Raw genomic sequence first — 17,575 nt, 5'->3', positions numbered from 1 at the left:
AGCCGAATGCAGAGTTTGGATCCCGACCCATGTTCTTGTGCAGTGGGTTGGCCTGAGTGCAGGGGTCTGTGAGTTGCATGGGTGGCCATGAAGGCCGAGTGTTGGAGCGACTGCAGACAGAAACCCTGAGGGTTGGCGATTACCCCCAACAGAATAAAATTGCCAATCCCAGAGCTAGTGCATCCTGGGGGTGGATGCTGTGTGTGCCTTGTAGCCAAGACTACAGCCAGAGAAGGCCAGGAAGCCTGACGGCTCCTGGTGTGATATAGTAGATGCCGTGAGTGATTCCCCTCCCTCGTATGAGCAGTGCCTTCGGCAGCAGATTTGGTGGCTTATCTGCTGGTACCAATAATTGTCTTTTGCGCTAGGTTGGTGCCCTGCCTGGACTTATTTGTGTTCTGTTGTATTTTGTTATATTGTATTTTGTTATATTTGATGTATTTGCTTTTGTGGGCCATGGCTGCATTGTTTGTTTGCTTAGAAAATTGTATATATATGTATAGACTGTATGGCAGAAACCCTGAGGGGGTGGACTGTAGGGTAAAGAAAATGTCAGGCTTTTCTGCCCTTCCGCCATCAGGATAGATGATGGATCCTTTTCCTGAATGCATGCCTGATGGCGGGTACCTGGAATAGGGTGTGGGCATAGGTAGATGGGATTCAGCTGAGTTAAGACTGTACTTTTTTAAGGGCGGCGTCACGGGGGGACGCCAGCAGCCCCAGCTAGCAGCAGCAGCAGCAGCAGCAGCAGCAGCAGCAGCAGCAGCAGCAGCATGAAGCCAAAAGAGAAGCCGAGAAGCAGCAGAACCAACTCCAGAGAGCCCAGATAGAGTGAAGACTTGCTGGGGGCTGGGAGGCCTGCCAGCTCCCAGCCCCCCAGCCAGCACCCCTGCCTGCCATATGCCTGGTGAACCCCAAATAAAAAACCTGCAAAACTACTGAGGACTCAGACTCCTCCTTTACCCGGTCTGCATGGGATCAGAAAACCTGCCCTGTGCCCATGTCCTGCCCTTACACTGGGTAAAGGAGGAGAGTGTCCTGGAGACCTCGGCGGGTTTTCAGGCTTTTATTGGGGTTCACCAGGCATATGGCAGGCAGGGGTGCTGGGGGGCCGGGAGGCTGGCAGTCCTCCCAGCCCCCAGCAAATCCTCACTCTATCTGGGCTCTCTGGCGTTCTCTCTGCTTCTTGGCTTCTGCTGGTGTCCCCATGATGCCAAACTTAAAAAGCACAGTCTTAGCCCAGGTGAATCCCATCTACCTATGCCCACACCCTATTCCAGGTATCCACCATCAGGCATGCATTCAGGACCGCAAGGATCCATCATCTATCCTGATGGCGGAAGGGCAGAAAAGCCTGACATTTTTCCTTGCCCTACAACACTTCTCCAAAGAAGACATACAGATGGCCAAAAGGCACATGAAAAAATGCTCATCATCACTGGTCATCAGGGAAATGCAAATCTAAACCAAAATGAGCTACCACAGAACATATGTGGAATGGCTTTTATCAAAAACACCAGAAACAACAGGCGCTGGAAACCCAGCTGAATCAGTTTTCTTCTTTGTTAAAAAAAAAAAAGGGAATGAATCTGCTTACCTCCTTCACAATGGGTGTAATGATGAAATGAGGCCCTGCACAAACAGCTCTCACTACAGTAGTTGATAAATGACAGGCACCTGCAGGTACTTGCCACCCTGCCCCTTCTGTCATAGGACAGGGTCAGGGTCAGCCTTGCTTTGGACTTGATTGTAGGGTAACTCAAATAGACCTACAGTCTTTAGGACTAACCAACTCAATAGTCCTCAAATGGCTGGTAGGGGCACTAATCTTCAAGGCCATCAGAAAATTGTTAGGCTGAACACCAGGGTTGTGAAAGTTATGCTAGGGATCTCCTCTCTCCCTCCACCCATCAAAGGCTTCAATTTCTTCACTAGAGCACCTTAAAATCAGTGTGGATATACAGACTGTCTTGATATAGATTCATGTCCCACCGTTCTTAATTCCTAAAAAATATCAAGCACTAAATTCAGCACTATCTGGGGATGATCACATTAAGTACAACAAAACTTTGAGGTGAACTTCAACTTAGTCTGTTTCTGAGATGAGGAAACTGAGCCCAGAAAAAACAAGTTCAATTAGGATGCTTTTGACCCACCCTTAGTTGGGAGTCAAAATCCTTCTTTTGTTCAAAGCTCTGCTTTCAAGGTTTGTTGGTACTCTCTGAGTAACTACTTTCACAAACTCTCATCTCCCCTAAATCATTCTAGACTTTGCCTCTGGAAAACCTCCCTAAGTCATCCCTCAAATCTTACCCCTCCAGTGATTTTGTTGGAGGGTAGGGAGAGGGGCACCCCAGAAACCCCAAACCTGTCTGTTCTAAATAGATTCTGCAATCTGCTGCATCAAGACAAAACATATTCTAGTGTGTAAAACCTTTAATGGAAAGGAATTTTAATACAATTAGTGTGCAACAAGAAATGGGGAAGAATAAAGTTTCTAAATCAAACACCCAAAGTTACCCATCCTCTCATGGGTAAAATGCCCAGCCAAGCAGGATTGGCCCATAGCAGGGCCACTGAGACCCAAAAGCTTGCAACAAGTCTAAGGCACCTGCTGGTGGGGACTTACAGAAAAGGGGTAGAAAGGGCCCAGTGCCTCTGGGGAAAAAAGGAGAAAAATCAAGGTAAAAGCTGCAATTGTTAACCTCCCCATGGGTTTCTAACCCACATGTTTCAACCAGTCCAGGACCAAGAAACAACTACAGTTTCTTCAAATGTTTCTCTGCTCCATGTGACTCCTTCAAGGGTTCATCTGGCTTTCCATCCTTCCTCCTCCCTTCTTCCATTCTCCTCTCCAGCTTCTCTTCCAATGCTCAGCTCCAAGCTTCCCTGGGTGGGGCGGGGAGCCTGGAACCTCCCTTTTACCTGGGGACCACCCTGTTACAATTTGAAACATAAAATAACTTGACAATGTATTATTGAGCACACAATAAACACATAATAAATGTGTCCTGGATGAATGAGTGCATATAGGAGTAAGTTCAAACTCTTTGGTGTTAAATTCAAGGTCTTCCAGAATCTGAAGCCAACTACAGGGTAAATGGTTTTCAGGCTTTTCTGCCCTCCCACCATTAGGATTGCCCTGACTGATGGGGCACCTGCAGTTGTTACATTGTTGTAAGCTGTGTTGTTTACTTTTGTGGGCCATGGCTCAGTATTGAGATAACTGCCAAGAGAAGCAGAAGCACAAGGAAGAGGCAAGAAAGAAGCAGGAGAGAGAAGGGGAGAAAGAATGCCAGAGAAGCTCAGAGTGAAGATTTGCCGGGGGCTAGGAGGTCCCCCTGCCTGCCGTATACCTGGTTTCTGCACTACATGTAAAAGCTCAATAAAACCCTGAGAGAGCCATTGAGGGCTCCAGGACTCTCCTTTACCCGGTCTGCTGGATCATAGATATCCTGCTCTGTGCCATTCTGGCACTACACCAACCTACCTTTTCTAGATACATCGCTAACTAATACCATAATTTCACGTTTTCAGGCCTAGTCTTCCAGCCAGGAATGGTTCCCAGGCTGCAGTGGCAGTGCTGAGTACCAGCCACTAGACCACCACGGGTTGGTATCTCATGAAGCCACAGCCACAGCAGGAAATTTGCTGATGCTCAGGCAAGCAAAGGAAAAGAGGCAGACTTGTTTAGAGAAAGAAAAAGTTTATTAGGGATAAAAGGAACAGAAATAAAGCGGGACTCCTAGGCCAGTTGTAGCGGTAGGATGACACAAGCTGGTTCATCTATGATCCTACGAAGATGGGTAAAGGAAATACCTGGAGCCCTCAGTGGATTTCTGAGGCTTTTATTGAGCTTTTGCATGTAGTACAGCAACTAGGTACATACCAGATAGTGGTGTCAGGGGGCCGGGAGGCTGGTAGGCATCCCAGCCCCCTGCAAGTCTTCACTCTGCCATCTCTGGCAGTTCTTTCTCCTGCCTCTGCTTCTTTTGGCGAATATATCAATACTGTAGTCATGGCCGACAGACGTAAACACCACAACTGAAAATAATAATGTAACAAAATGCAGGTGCGAACATCAGGCATGCAATCCTAATGGGAGGGCAAAAAAGCCTGAAAATCATTTACCCTACACTGGTGATACCAGGCTAGAGAGGGGCAAGGAAGCCAAAATGGAGTCATGTTTTAGGGAATATATACCTTCTTTTCCAAATTATTCTAAAGCTCCACCAGTCTCTTTGTGATTAGTTAGTTCTTGGTGGTCTCACTCACTGCCTTAATGTCTCTATGCTCAGAACTAAGTCTCTGTGTTCCAGCCCTTACCTTAGTGCTGGAGGAAAGAATAGAAAACCAATACCTTCCACTGCTTTTTTTTTCTTCTCATTGTACTTAACTGCAAGGCAAAGGACCATTAAGTGGCCAGTATCCCATCTTGGACTCCCTACTGGTCAGGCCAGATATTTCCCCTCTCTGAGCCCTCTCACACCCACTCTCTCTCTGTACCTAATGTATCCCTGTCTTTTTTTTAACATTTGATTTTATATAATTCTTACATCATTTTTCATCTTTGTACAATGTATGCATTTTCATTTTGGTTTGATCTCATTAGTCCAGTGGTCTTCCAGTAGTGTGGGTTTCAATCTCCATGAGGTAGGAGAGTTCCTTGCCTTCTTTTTATGGTTTATTTCTAGTTTGATGCCTTCATGGTCAGAGAAGATGGTTGGTATGATTTCAATCTTGGTGTATCTGTTGATGGTTGTCTTGTATCCCAGTATGTGATCGATCCTGGACAATGATCCGTGTGCGCTTGAGAAAAATGTGTACTCAGATTTTTTTGGGTTTAATGTTCTATAGATATCTGTTAAGCCCAAGCGCTCTAGATCCTTATTTAGAGCTTCAGTGTCTTTACTTATTTTTTGTCTCGTCTATCTATCCATTGTTGATAGTGGTGTGTTGAAGTCTCCTACTACATATGTGTTTTCTCTGATGTCTGTTTTCAAAGATGATAATAGTCGTCTGATATATTTTGGTGCTCCTTCATTTGGTGAGTATATGTTAATGAGTGTTATTTCTTCTTGAAGTATTGTCCCCTTTATCATAATGTAGTGACCATTGGGGTCTCTTTTTACCTTTTTGAGTTTGAAATCTGTTTTATCTGATATAAGTATAGCTGTTCCTGCTTTCCATTTTGGTCCATTTGCTTGTAGGATTGTTTTCCATCCTTTAACTTTGAGTCTATTTTTATCTTTTGTAGCTAAATGTGTTTCCTGGAGACAGCAAAAGGTTGGGTTTTGTTTCTTAATCCAGGCTGCAACTCTGTGTCTTTTTATTGAAGAGTTTAGTCCATTTACATTTAGCGTTAATATTGATATGTTAGCATCTGTATTTGCCATTGTGTTTGTCTTTCCTTTGATTTTATTTATTCTTTCAATAACTTTTTTTTTCGGCCTTCTTCCATTATTATTCGTCCCTCTGAGGTTCTGGCTTTAGGACTCCTTGTAGTATTTTTTGGAGTGGGGGTTTAGTCGTAATGAAATTCCAGAGTTTCTGTTTGTCTGGGAAGGTCCTTATTCTTTTTTCATAGAGGAAGGAAAGCTTTGCAGGATAGAGTATTCTTGGTTGGCATTTGTTGTCTTGGAACTATGTCCCTCCACTCTCTCCTTGTCCGTAGTGTTTCTTCGGAGAAGTCTGATGTCAGTCTGATTGGATTTCCTTTGTATGGTATCTGTTTCTTCCCTCTTGTCAGCTTCATTAATTTTTCCTGTCTTGGATTCTTGGGAGCTTTACTATTATGTGTCTTGCTGCATTTTTTCTTTCATTATGGAAGTTTGGTGTTCTTCTTGCTTCTTCTATGTCTATCTTCAGCTCCTTCTTCACGTTTGGGAAGTTCTCTTCAATTATTTCCTTGAATATTTTCTCTGTTCCTACGTCTCTCTCCTTTCCTTCTGGGATTCCTATAACTCTTATATTTCCTTTCGTCATGGAGTCAGATAGTTCCCGAAGTCTTTCATCAGTCTTTTTCATGTGTACTTCTCTTTCCTTTTCTGTTTTGGTTCTTTTTATTTCTGTGTCTTCGAGAGTGCTTATTTGTTCTTCCATTTCCTCTATTCTGTTTTCACTGCTTTTCCCAGCATTTTTTAGCTGTTCTGTTAATCCTTTGATCTCCTGTATTTCCTTCATTTCCCTCTTTAGGGACTCAATTTCATTCTTCTGAGTGTTGTTTACTTTAATGACTTCCGTCAGTTTTTTTCATCACAGCAATTTTAAATTCTTTTTCTGGAAGGCTCAGAAGTTGTTTCAATTCACTGTTGTTGCAAGCTGGTGGGTGGTTTTCTTTTTGTGGTGTGTCTTTTTCCTGAGGAGTTGCTATATTGCATGTAGTTTTTCTTTAACCTGCTGCCTGTCTTCTAATTTGCCATATGCATTGGGACACTGTGCCACTGGTACTGGCCGTAATCTTTTTGGTGTGCTCTTTTGGGGATTTCGGAAACTGGCAGTCCAAATGAGTCAAATACTGTATTGCCAGAAGTCTAGTGAGGCAGTGGTACTTTGAGTATGTTGATGGTCATGGTCACAGACTATCTCCTCCTTCTGTGTTTAATTACAAAGGTGTGTCTTGAAATCCCACAGACTTCCCTGGATGTGGGGCAGGTGGGTTGCACTCGGGGTTCCAAATCTCTGGATCCCCCTCTGGGCTCTGACTTCCTGCCAGGTGGGACCAGGCTTGTGGGGGCCTTCAGCTCATCTCTGACTGCATAAGGAACCTTCTCCCTCTGGCTCCACAGGGAGCATCCTGCCAGTTTCAAACAGTCTTTATTATTATTTTTTGATTGCTATATGTCTTGGTGTTAGTCTCATTTTGTTTAGGTATCCTTTTATTTTTTTCATTTTTTTCAATTTGAATTTTATTTTTATATTCCCCATACAGTTACAACCCCCTTATTTTTACCCCAAGCCCTCTTTTCCCCGCCCCCCAACCCCCATAGAGTGTCTCTGGTTCATAGCTTTTTGTTGATTTTGATATTTTCTTTCTTATAGTTATTCTTTTTCCTGGTCCCTTATTTAAGTTTTCTAGATTCCTGCTATGAGTGAGACCATCCGGTATTTTTCCTTTTCTTTCTGGCTTATTTCGCTGAGCATGATCCCTTCCAGTGCCATCCATGTTGCTGCAAATTGCATGTGTTTATCTTTTTTGAATGCAGAGTAATATTCCAGGGTGTATATGTACCACATCTTCTTGATCCAGTCATCTATTTTTGGGCATTTGGGTTGTTTCCAAAGCTTAGCTATTGTAAATAGTGCTGCTATAAACATAGGGGTGCAGGTGCTCTTTGGAATTGACTTTTGTATGTCCTTTGGGTAAATACTTAGGAGTGGAATTGCTGGATCATATGGAAGCTCTCAAGCAGTCTTTATTGAAGAAAGGTCCCTGTTCTAAAATGGCGATGCGGAGAGGCATTCTGCATGTCCGGTCAGCACCGGCCATGGGTGCCCGCTCCCCCTCTGGCTCGGCTGTTGGCCTGAAGGGGCCTGGGGAGGGCGAACTTCCCAGCTTACCTCTGGCTCCACCGGGAGACTTCTGCCGGTTTCAAGCAGTCTTTATTGAAGAAACGTCCCTGTTCTAAAATGGCGATGCAGAGAAGCACTCTCCTGTGCACCCACTCTGTGCTGGCCTTGGGTGCCCGCTCCCCCCTCTGGGCTTGTACTGCTGGCCAGAAGGGGCTTGGTGTGGGTGAACTTCCCAGCTCACCTCTCGTATCCCTGTCTTTTAAGTGCCTTCCTACATCACCGGTACTTTGATAATCTCCTTCCCTTGCTATGGGGACCAAATTTCCTCTACTTAGTTGATAAATGGGCCCAATCCTTTTATTCGAGGTTCAACTCTAAATATTATTATAGATGCCTTTACTTTAATACTCTTGAGGAACTAAGACAATTCCAGTCGGTTATTTTAGATCCTGAAGTGTCAGAGCTAGGCCTCTGGTCCTGCACTGTAAATCATCTTAAATGCCATAGGGTGTCTTTGCTAACTGGCATTAAGATCAGCCATACATGCACTAAATAGATGCAAGCTATCTTTCCTTAAAGAATGTCTAGATAATAGGAAAAAAAGTCATCAGTCAACAGTTCCCTCTTTAGTCTTCTTGGCCTGCTGCCGGCTTACCCTTACAGTTATTCTCGGGGGGAAGGGGGATGGGAAACCCAGAGAAACTATTTATATAATGATGCTCACTCTCCAGCATTACACCCTGGGACCCAAAATATTCTGATAGGACATCAGGCTTATAGGACAATTTCCCATCACAGGAGGAGGTTCCATAAGGTTATAAAGGCTCAGTACCTGAAAGACTAGTCAAAGCTGTAAAGTTTCAAATCCTTCTCTTACCTGGACAAACCACTCTTAAGGATCCCAGATTCTGAGACAAACTTCCTTTCCACCCAGAGAACAGAAAATGGCAGGGGCAGATAGTAATTCCAGGCCTGGGGATGCCTGGTTGTAGGGGAGTCCCTCCTCAAAGTGGGGATGCCTACAGAAATAGGAGTACTCCCCATGGGGATATGCCTGTGGCTGCCCCCACACTTTGGTAAGGCTATGGCTGCCCCCATTGTAAGCTGTCCGTGAGAGTTTCAACCTCTTTCAGGCACTTATCTGTGATGGGGTCTGCTCACTCCATTACCACAGACTCTCCTCTGGGTTGTATTTTGAAGAATTGGAAGGAATTAGGCCTCAACAATTTATAAAAAAGGACTTTAATCCACTATTGTAATTCAACCTGGCCTCTTTACAAGCTAGAAGGCCAAGAGACATGGACAATTAATGGAACTTTATACTGCCCTTCTAAAATTAAGTTTGTTTTGTAGAAAATAAGATAAATGGATTTAGGTCCCATATGTTTTGGTCTTTATGGCCTTACAATAGGACTCAAACTTGAGCAAAGCTTGTTGAATGTGCCTGGCCAAAATAGACTCCTTAAGCCCAAAGAAGTAGGATTCTACAGATATCCTAGATGAGCCTTTACTTGCCAGTTTTCTTCCATCCACTAATCCTGAGCCTCTAGCTAACCCTGAATCCCAGGGACCCTTAGACACTCTGCAGTAACCACCCCCATACAGGACTGTGCCTTCTTTGACAGAATCAAGCCCTGCTGGGCACACTTGTAGTGGGGCTTCTTACCATCTGTAAGGGAAGGAAGGGGCACTGAGCAGGTTTTCTATGATCCCATGCAGACCGGGGTAAAGGAGGAAAGAGTCCTGGATCCCTCAGTGGCTTCTGCAGGTCTTTTATTTAGATTTACCAGGCATATGGCAGGCAGGGGTGCTGGGGGGCCAGGAGGGTGGCAGTCCTCCCAGCCCCCAGCAAATCCTCACTCTATCTGGGCTCTCTGGCATTCTCTCTGCTTCTCTTCTTCTTCTCTTGGCTTCTGCTGGCGTCCCCGTGACGCCGCCCTTAAAAGCCCAGTCTTAGCCTGTCCCACACATGCCCACAGCCTACTCCTGGTGCCCGCCATCAGGCATGCATTTGGGACAACAAGCTTCCATTATCCATCCTAATGGCACGAGGGCAGAAAAGCCAGATACTTTTTTCCTTACCCTACACCATCCTCAAACCAATACTTTGCCTAGACTCTGTTCACTCCGGGAGGTGGTGAGTAGAGACTCTGGGACTATTAGACTCCATGTGCCCTTCTCTATGAGTGACCTGATGCAGTGTAAGCAAAGACTTGGCCGATTTTCTGAGGACCCTGGAAGATTTACAGATGAGTTTCAGGCCCTTGCCTCAGCATTTGAACTAACATAATAGGATATTCTTTACCTGTTGTACTATGGAAGAAAAGCAGAAAATCTGGGCTGAAAGTCAATGATTTGCAATGACCTGGCAAGCAGACAGCCAAATCAATCTAATGTGGGAAACATGGCAGTTCCCAACAATGACCCTAAATGGAAATATCAGGAGGATGGGCAGATCTAACTCAAAGAGATCATATGGTCACTTGTCTTATAGAAGGAATGAAAAAGTGTGTACCCAAACCTGTAAATTATGATAAGATCAGGGAAATCACTCAGAAACTGGGTGAAAACCCAGCTCTATTTCATGAGTGATTAGTGGAAGCTATTTGTAAGTTCACAAACCTCAATCCTAATATAAGAGAAGGCGAGGTGATTCTGGCGACAAATTTTATTAGCCAGTTTGCACCAGATATACACAGAAAACTCCAAAAACTAGCCATGGGACCCCAAACTCTGCCACACCAGCTTTTAGAAGTGGCTTTTAAAATATTTAATAATAGAGACCAAAGTGAAGGGTTAGAAAAGGAAAGGAGTGAGAAAAGACAGGCTCAATAAACAGGCACCACCATTGCTTGTGCCTTGCAGACCCAGGCTTACCCAGGCTCAGAAAAAACAGAAGACTGACATGCCTGGAAGAAAAAAATGGAGCTTCAATGGCCCTGTACTACAGGTACAAGCCTGGGCACTGGAGTACTATAGGGTAAAAATGGTTTTCAGGCTTTTCTGACCTCCCACCATTAGGATTGCCCTGCCTGATGGGTCACCTGCAGTTGTTACATTGTTGCAAGCTGTCTTATTTACTTCTGTGGGTCATAGGAGGATTTCACCAAGAGAAACAGAAGCAGGAGAAGAGGCAGGAGAAGGAGAGAAATAACCCAGAGAAGCTCAGAGTGAAGACTTACCGGGGGCTTAGAGGCCTACTGGCCTCCTGGCCCCCTGGCACCCCTGCCTCCTGTGTACCTGGTTGCTGCAATAAAAGTCTGAGAAAGCCACCAAGGGCTCCAGGACTCCTTCTTTACCCTGTCTGCTTGGATCATAGGAAATCCTGTTCTGTGCCCATCCTGCCCTACAATTGGTGTAAGTCGGCAGAATAATTTGAAGCAGATGGGTATGGAGCCCTCCAAAGACCTCAGGAGTGATTGAGAAGCAGACTGTCTTTGCCTGTGACAACGCTGGATGTGCCATGGCAGCACAGGAGGTGACCAAAGTCCAGGAGCTGTGGGAAGAGCTAGAGATGCTGCAGGAGCACAGGAGGAGGACCAGGTCCAGGAGCTGCAGGACGAAACCTCACCTGGAGGAGGAGATGGCCCGAGAGGACCAGCCCACAAACCCGGAGGCAGCAGAATCGTCGGGGAAAAAATGACCACGATTCAGAGCTCACCAGTGCTGACAAAGGGAAAAAAGACTGATGGACTTGGACTTACAATCCCTCCAGAAGGCAGAGGAACTTTGGCAGGGTAATGTTCGGTTTTGGGGACCCTAGGAGAGGATGGTATTGTTTGTACACCCCAGGAGATGGGACTCTGGGGCTGGCCAGTGGGCCTCGGTGGCCAAAAGTAGCCTGTGCACTGCTCAGCAGCTAGGCAGAGGAAATAAGCCAACTTAGAAAGGCAATAGCTGGTGCTGACATTGGGAAGCCCTGAGCGGCTCTTAATCAGCCTAATTATGCTAAAGAAGGCCAGCAAGTCTCTTAAAATCACCTGTGGGTGATGCCTTGTTCACGGTTGAGTGAGGGTGGGTTGTTGAGGAACCCGACCTTGGGTGATGGGTGGGGAACATGGCTTGTGGTGGAGCCCACAGCCAAAGAGGGGAACCAAGAGAGGCCGCATGTGGAGCTTGTATCCACGGATCCCTTACCCATGTGCTTGTGCAATGGGTTGGCCTGAGTGTAGGGGTCTGCGTGTCACACTGGTGGCTATGAAAGCCCAGTGTTCGAGCGACCGCAGACAGAAAACCCTGAGGATTGGGCGATTACTCCCAGAGAGAAAAGAATCGCCAATCCAAGAGTGAGTGCATCCTGGGGGTGGATGTGGTGTGTGCCTTGTGGCCTACACCACAGCCAGAGAAGGCCAGGAGGCCTGATGGCTACTGGCGTATGACAGCAGATGCCTGTGTGGTTCCCCTCCCAGGGATGAGCAGTGTCTTCGGCAGCAGAAGTGGTGGCTCATCTGCTGGTGCCAATAATTGTCTTTTGCCACTTGGTTGGTGCCCTGCCTGGAATTACTTGTGTTCTGTTGTATTTTCTTTCAGTGGGCCATGGCTGCTGTGTTAGTGTTTGTTGAAAGAAACTTGTATATACACTTGTATATAGATTGTATGGCAGAAAACCCTGAGGGGGTGGATTGTAGGGTAAAAATGGTTTTCAGGCTTTTCTGCCCTCCCACCATTAGGATTGCTCTGCCTTTTGGAGCACCTGCAGTTGTTACATTGTTGAAAGCTGTCTTATTTACTTCTGTGGGCCATGGGAGGAGTATTGAGATAGTAAAACTGAGAGAAGCAGAAGAGAGAAGGGGAGAAAGAAGCCAGAGAAGCTCAGAGTGAAGACTTTCCAGGGGCTTGGAGGCCTACCAGCCTCCTGGCCCCCTGGCACCCCTGCCTGCTGTATATCTGGTTGCTGCAATGCATGTAAAGCTCAATAAAATCCTGAGAAAGTCACCGAGGGCTCCAGAACTCCTTTACCCCATGTAAGGGCAGGACTGGTCACAGTGCAGGTTTCCTGATCCCATGCAGACGGGGTAAAGGAGGAGTCAGAGTCCTCAGTGGTTTTGCAGGTCTTTTATTGGGGTTCACCAGGCATATGGCAGGCAGGGGTGCTGGCTGGGAGGCTGGCAGACCCCAGCAAGTCTTCACTCTATCTGGGCTCTCTAGCGTTTGTTCTGCTGCTTCTCGGCTTCTGCTTCGGCTTCTACTGCTGCTGCTGCTGCTATTGCTGCTGGCGTCCCCCCGTGACGCCGCCCTTAAAAGCACAGTCTTAGCTCAGCTGAATCCCATCTACCTATGCCCACACCCTATTCCAGGTGCCCGCCATCAGGCATGCATTCAGGACAAGGATCCATCATCTATCCTGATGGCGGAAGGGCAGAAAAGCCTGATATTTTCTTTACCCTACAGTCCACCCCCTCAGGGTTTTCTGCCATACAGTCTATACATATATATATACAATTTTCTAAGCAAACAAACAATGCAGCCATGGCCCACAAAAGCAAATACATCAACTATAACAATACAATATAACAAAATACAACAGAACACAAATAAGTCCAGGCAGGGCACCAACCTAGTGCAAAAGACAATTATTGGTACCAGCAGATGAGCCACCAAATCTGCTGCCGAAGGCACTGCTCATACGAGGGAGGGGAATCACTCACGGCATCTACTATATCACACCAGGAGCCGTCAGGCTTCCTGGCCTTCTCTGGCTATAGTCTCAGCTACAAGGCACACACAGCATCCACCCCCAGGATGCACTCGCTCTGGGATTGGCAATTTTATTCTGTTGGGGGTAATCGCCAACCCTCAGGGTTTCTGTCTGCAGTCGCTCCAACACTCAGCCTTCACAGCCACCCATGCGACCCACAGATCCCTGCACTCAGGCCAACCCACTGCACAAGCACATGGGTCGGGATCCAAACTCTGCATTCAGCTTGGGCTCCACCCCAAGCCACATTCCCCACCCGTCCCCCAAGGACAGGTTCCTCAGCTCCTCACCCTCGCTCAAGAATGAGCAGGGCATCACCCACAGGTGATTTTACGAGACTCACAGTTCTTCAGCATACCAAGGCTGCTTAACAGCCGCTCAGGGCTTCTCAACTTATCATTAGTACCAGCTTTTGCTTTCTTAGTTGGCTTTTCCCCTCCACCTGGCTGCTGGGCATGCACAGGCTGCTTTTGGCCATCTAGGCCCACTGGCCACCCTCAGATTCTCAAAAAACAAAATATAACCTGCCAAGGTCCTCCGCCTTCTGGTGGGATTGTCAGTCCAAGTTTATCAGACCATGAGGTCAAGTCCATTGGCCTCTCCCTGCGTCAGCAGAGGCCTGCTGCCTCAGGGGTCATTGGCTGGTCCTTTCCAGTGTCGTTGGCTGGTCCTTTCCGGTGTCGTTGGCTGGTCTTTTCCGGTGTCGTTGGCTGGTCTTTTCCGGTGTCGTTGGCTGGTCCTTTCCAGTGTCGTTGGCTGGTTCTCTCGGGCGTCTCCTTCACGCCAGTTCTCGTCCTGTAGCTTGTGGACACTGTCCACCTTCTGTGCCGCCATGGCGCCTCCAGCGTCGTCACAGGCAAGCAGCCTGTTCTCCTTAGTCCCTCCAGGTCTTCGGAGGGCTCCATACCCGTCTGCATGGATCTTGCCGACTTACGCCAACTGTAAGGGCAGGACTGGCCACAGTGCAGGTTTCCTGATCCCATGCAGACGGGGTAAAGGAGGAGTCAGAGTCCTCAGTAGTTTTGCAGGTCTTTTATTGGGGTTCACCAGGCATATGGCAGGCAGGGGTGCTGGCTGGGGGGCTGGGAGGCTGGCAGCCCCCAGCAAGTCTTCACTCTATCTGGGCTCTCTAGCGTTTGTTCTGCTGCTTCTCGGCTTCTGCTTCGGCTTCTACTGCTGCTGCTGCTGGCGTCCCCCCGTGACACCGCCCTTAAAAGCACAGTCTTAGCTCAGCTGAATCCCATCTACCTATGCCCACACCCTATTCCAGGTGCCCGCCATCAGGCATGCATTCAGGACAAGGATCCATCATCTATCCTGATGGCGGAAGGGCAGAAAAGCCTGATATTTTCTTTACCCTACACCCCATCTGCTTGGATCATAGGAAATCCTGCTCTGTGCCCACCCTGCCCCTATAAGTACAAATTGCACACAAGCCAGGAATCCACCTGGGCCATGCCCCAGGTGCAAGAAGTAAGGCCATGGAGAAAGGGATTGCCCCCTTCTCTGAAGGGAAGAGGGAACAGTCCCTCAGCTGTCAGCCCACCTCCTGGACTATAAGTGACAGGGCCCAAGGATGCACCGGCTCCCCAGCTGACTATCTCCATGACTGATCCTAGGGTAACCTTGGATATTGCAGGTAAAAATATTAATTTTCTGATTGATATGGAAGCCATGTACTCTGTACTCACCCAGCATTCTTGATGCACCTTCCCTTCTTCACAAAATATAGTAGATGTGTTCTTAACAAGAACATGTGTCTATTTGCAGGATAAATGTTTCTTCTATGTTAATCAGCATGAACAAGTAAGTGCTGATAAATTAAAAAAAAAAAAAAAAAAACTTCCAAGATCAAGCTAACAGGCTTGAAGAAAAATCCCTCCCTTGGGGCGGAATCTTCAGTGGGACTCTCTCATGGATATTGTCCTTCCTGAGACCCCTGGCTACTGTATGTCTAATCCTTATGTTTGGTCCTTTCCTCCTTAATCTCACTGTCAAATTTGTTTCCTCTTGACTAGGAGCCATCAAGTACCATCTTCCCCTACAAGAGGACCAGACAGTCCAGACACCTCATTCCTTGGACTCTATGTGCCTCCCTCCAACAATAGGTAGCTCAGGGACTATGGTTAGGGAGACCATATCCCAGGCCCTTTTATATAGGGCCAGCTCTATGTCCCACTCCAGCAGGAAGCAGCTACAGAAAATGGACCTCCTCCCTTCAATTTCCCAACAGATTTTGGGCTGGATATGGTCAGAGGGGTGGGGGTAGGGGGGAATGATGGAGGAAAGAATAGAAAAACAAAAGGAGGCATCACAAGACCAGAACCTGACTCATACAAGGAGATGGGGATAGAGGGAAATAACATGATCTCTGGTCTCTTTTTGATTCTGCATAGTTGTCCAAAATTGGCAATAATCCAACCACTTGCAAAGATGAGCCCCTCCTTACCAAAAAAAAGAGGATAAAACCCAACGCTGCATCCACAAAGGGACAGCTCTATCTGTCTGCTTACATCAATGCAAGTGTCCTTCATTCTTCTGTCCCCTTTTCCTAATAAACCTGTTCTTTAAAATATAACTAACATCTCTGTCTCATGGAGAAACTCGCCTGGGAAACTTCGCCACGTGCTACTAAAAGGGAAGCTCTGGTGAAACATTTCCCAGAGTGAACCCAAGGACCCTGCACTCCAAACCCACTGACTTCAAAAACTACATCATTAGCAGACTTTTCTTTATTGCCCTTGTCCAGGAACATCAGCTGTCCCTGTTTCTGGGGTGTTTGGTTAACCCCCTTTGGAAGTTGTCCTTATCTTTGGAGCTTCCCTTATTCCTTTTGTTTCCCTTATCTCAGAAGTCTCTTTATCTCTCACCAAACCCCTGCCTGCTCTGTCCCTGACTGCCTAATTAACCCTAACTTGCCCTAGGACTCATAACTTTCTTTTTCCCACCTCCACCCCCATATATGAACCTTACGCTCCAGATACCTTGGCCCGCTAGCCCATTCCTTTCTATAGGCACTGTGCCCTCTCCATCAGAGCCCATACCCTTCAAAGTTCTGGCAAATTCAGTTACCTTTTGCATTGATAAGGTTACACCATATCAATGTTGAGGTTACACCATATCCATTCCTGTATTATAATAGTGTTCTACACTGTAAATAATGGGTTTTACATTTTAGTATATCCTGTTCTACAAAGGCAAGCACCAGCCTTCCATCAATACCTCCTTCACTGACCTGAAAAGTCTGAGTTCACTAACCATAGAATGGAGGGTTGGAAGGAAGGAGGGCACTCCTCAACCCAGCATCTCCCAGCTTTTGCAGCTGCTCCTTCCTTGCTCTCACATTCTCACCATCCTCACCTTTTGTCTGAATGCCAAAGCCGCTAATCCTCAGGCAGCAAATGGAACACTCAACATCTTAATAGCGAATTAAGTGGCCTGTTTCACTTCAGCTCTTAGGTGTCCAGTAATTGTTGACTTCTTGTAACTGTCAGATTTAATAATTTAATGAGGTTAAATACTAAGCCCTCACTCCAGGTTCACAGTTTTGGGAGGCTGTAATAGATAAGGGAATTGATAAGGCTGGCTTAGGGACAAGGTCATAAACCTGACCACCATGACTGGGAAAACTAGCTAGGCTCCAGGAATGCAGAAGCAGGGCCTGGAAATGTTCCTAGCTGAAAGGCCAGTGCCCAAGACCAGACATCCCAGCAGAAAACTGGTGCAAACTGATCCAAATTAGTCATAGGGCAAGCGGATAGCTTCTAGGGTCATAATAGAATAGGAAAAAGACTCTGAGGAATAAGGAAGTCTCCTGAGATAAGGGCAACAAATTTCCAAGAGATTAATCAAACACCTCCTAGATTATGTACATTCCTGGACAAGGGCAATAAAAAGTATTCTAAGATAAGGGCAAGATGCAAGATGTAATTCTGGGCACAGAAACATTAAGACAGAGTGAGACCACTGAGAATGCCTGGGGATTAGTGGCTTTGGCATTCAGGCATTCAGTCCCTAAAATGGAGACCACTGAGAATTAACCAATCACAAAGAGACTGAGGGACTCTAGCATATTAGGGAAATAAGCTATATATATTCCCTGAGGCATGACTCCAGGGCATCTCCCTTGCCCCTCCCTGGCCTGGTCCACCAGCCTGGGAGTCCCACTTTTTTTTTTTCTGTTCCTTTTCTCCTTGTAGCGGCAGGATAGGCACAGTGCAGGTTTTCTGATCCAGCAGATGGGTAAAGGAGAGTCCTGGAGCCCTCCCTGGCTTTCTCAGGCTTTTATTAAGCTTTTACATGTAGTGCAGCAACAAGGTACACAGCAGGCAGGGGTGCGGGGGTAGGGGGGCAGAATGCTGGGAG

This window comes from Talpa europaea, assembly GCF_964194135.1.
Source record: "Talpa europaea genome assembly, chromosome: X".
NCBI lineage: Eukaryota > Metazoa > Chordata > Mammalia > Eulipotyphla > Talpidae > Talpa > Talpa europaea.
Note: the sequence above shows the minus strand (reverse complement) of the source record.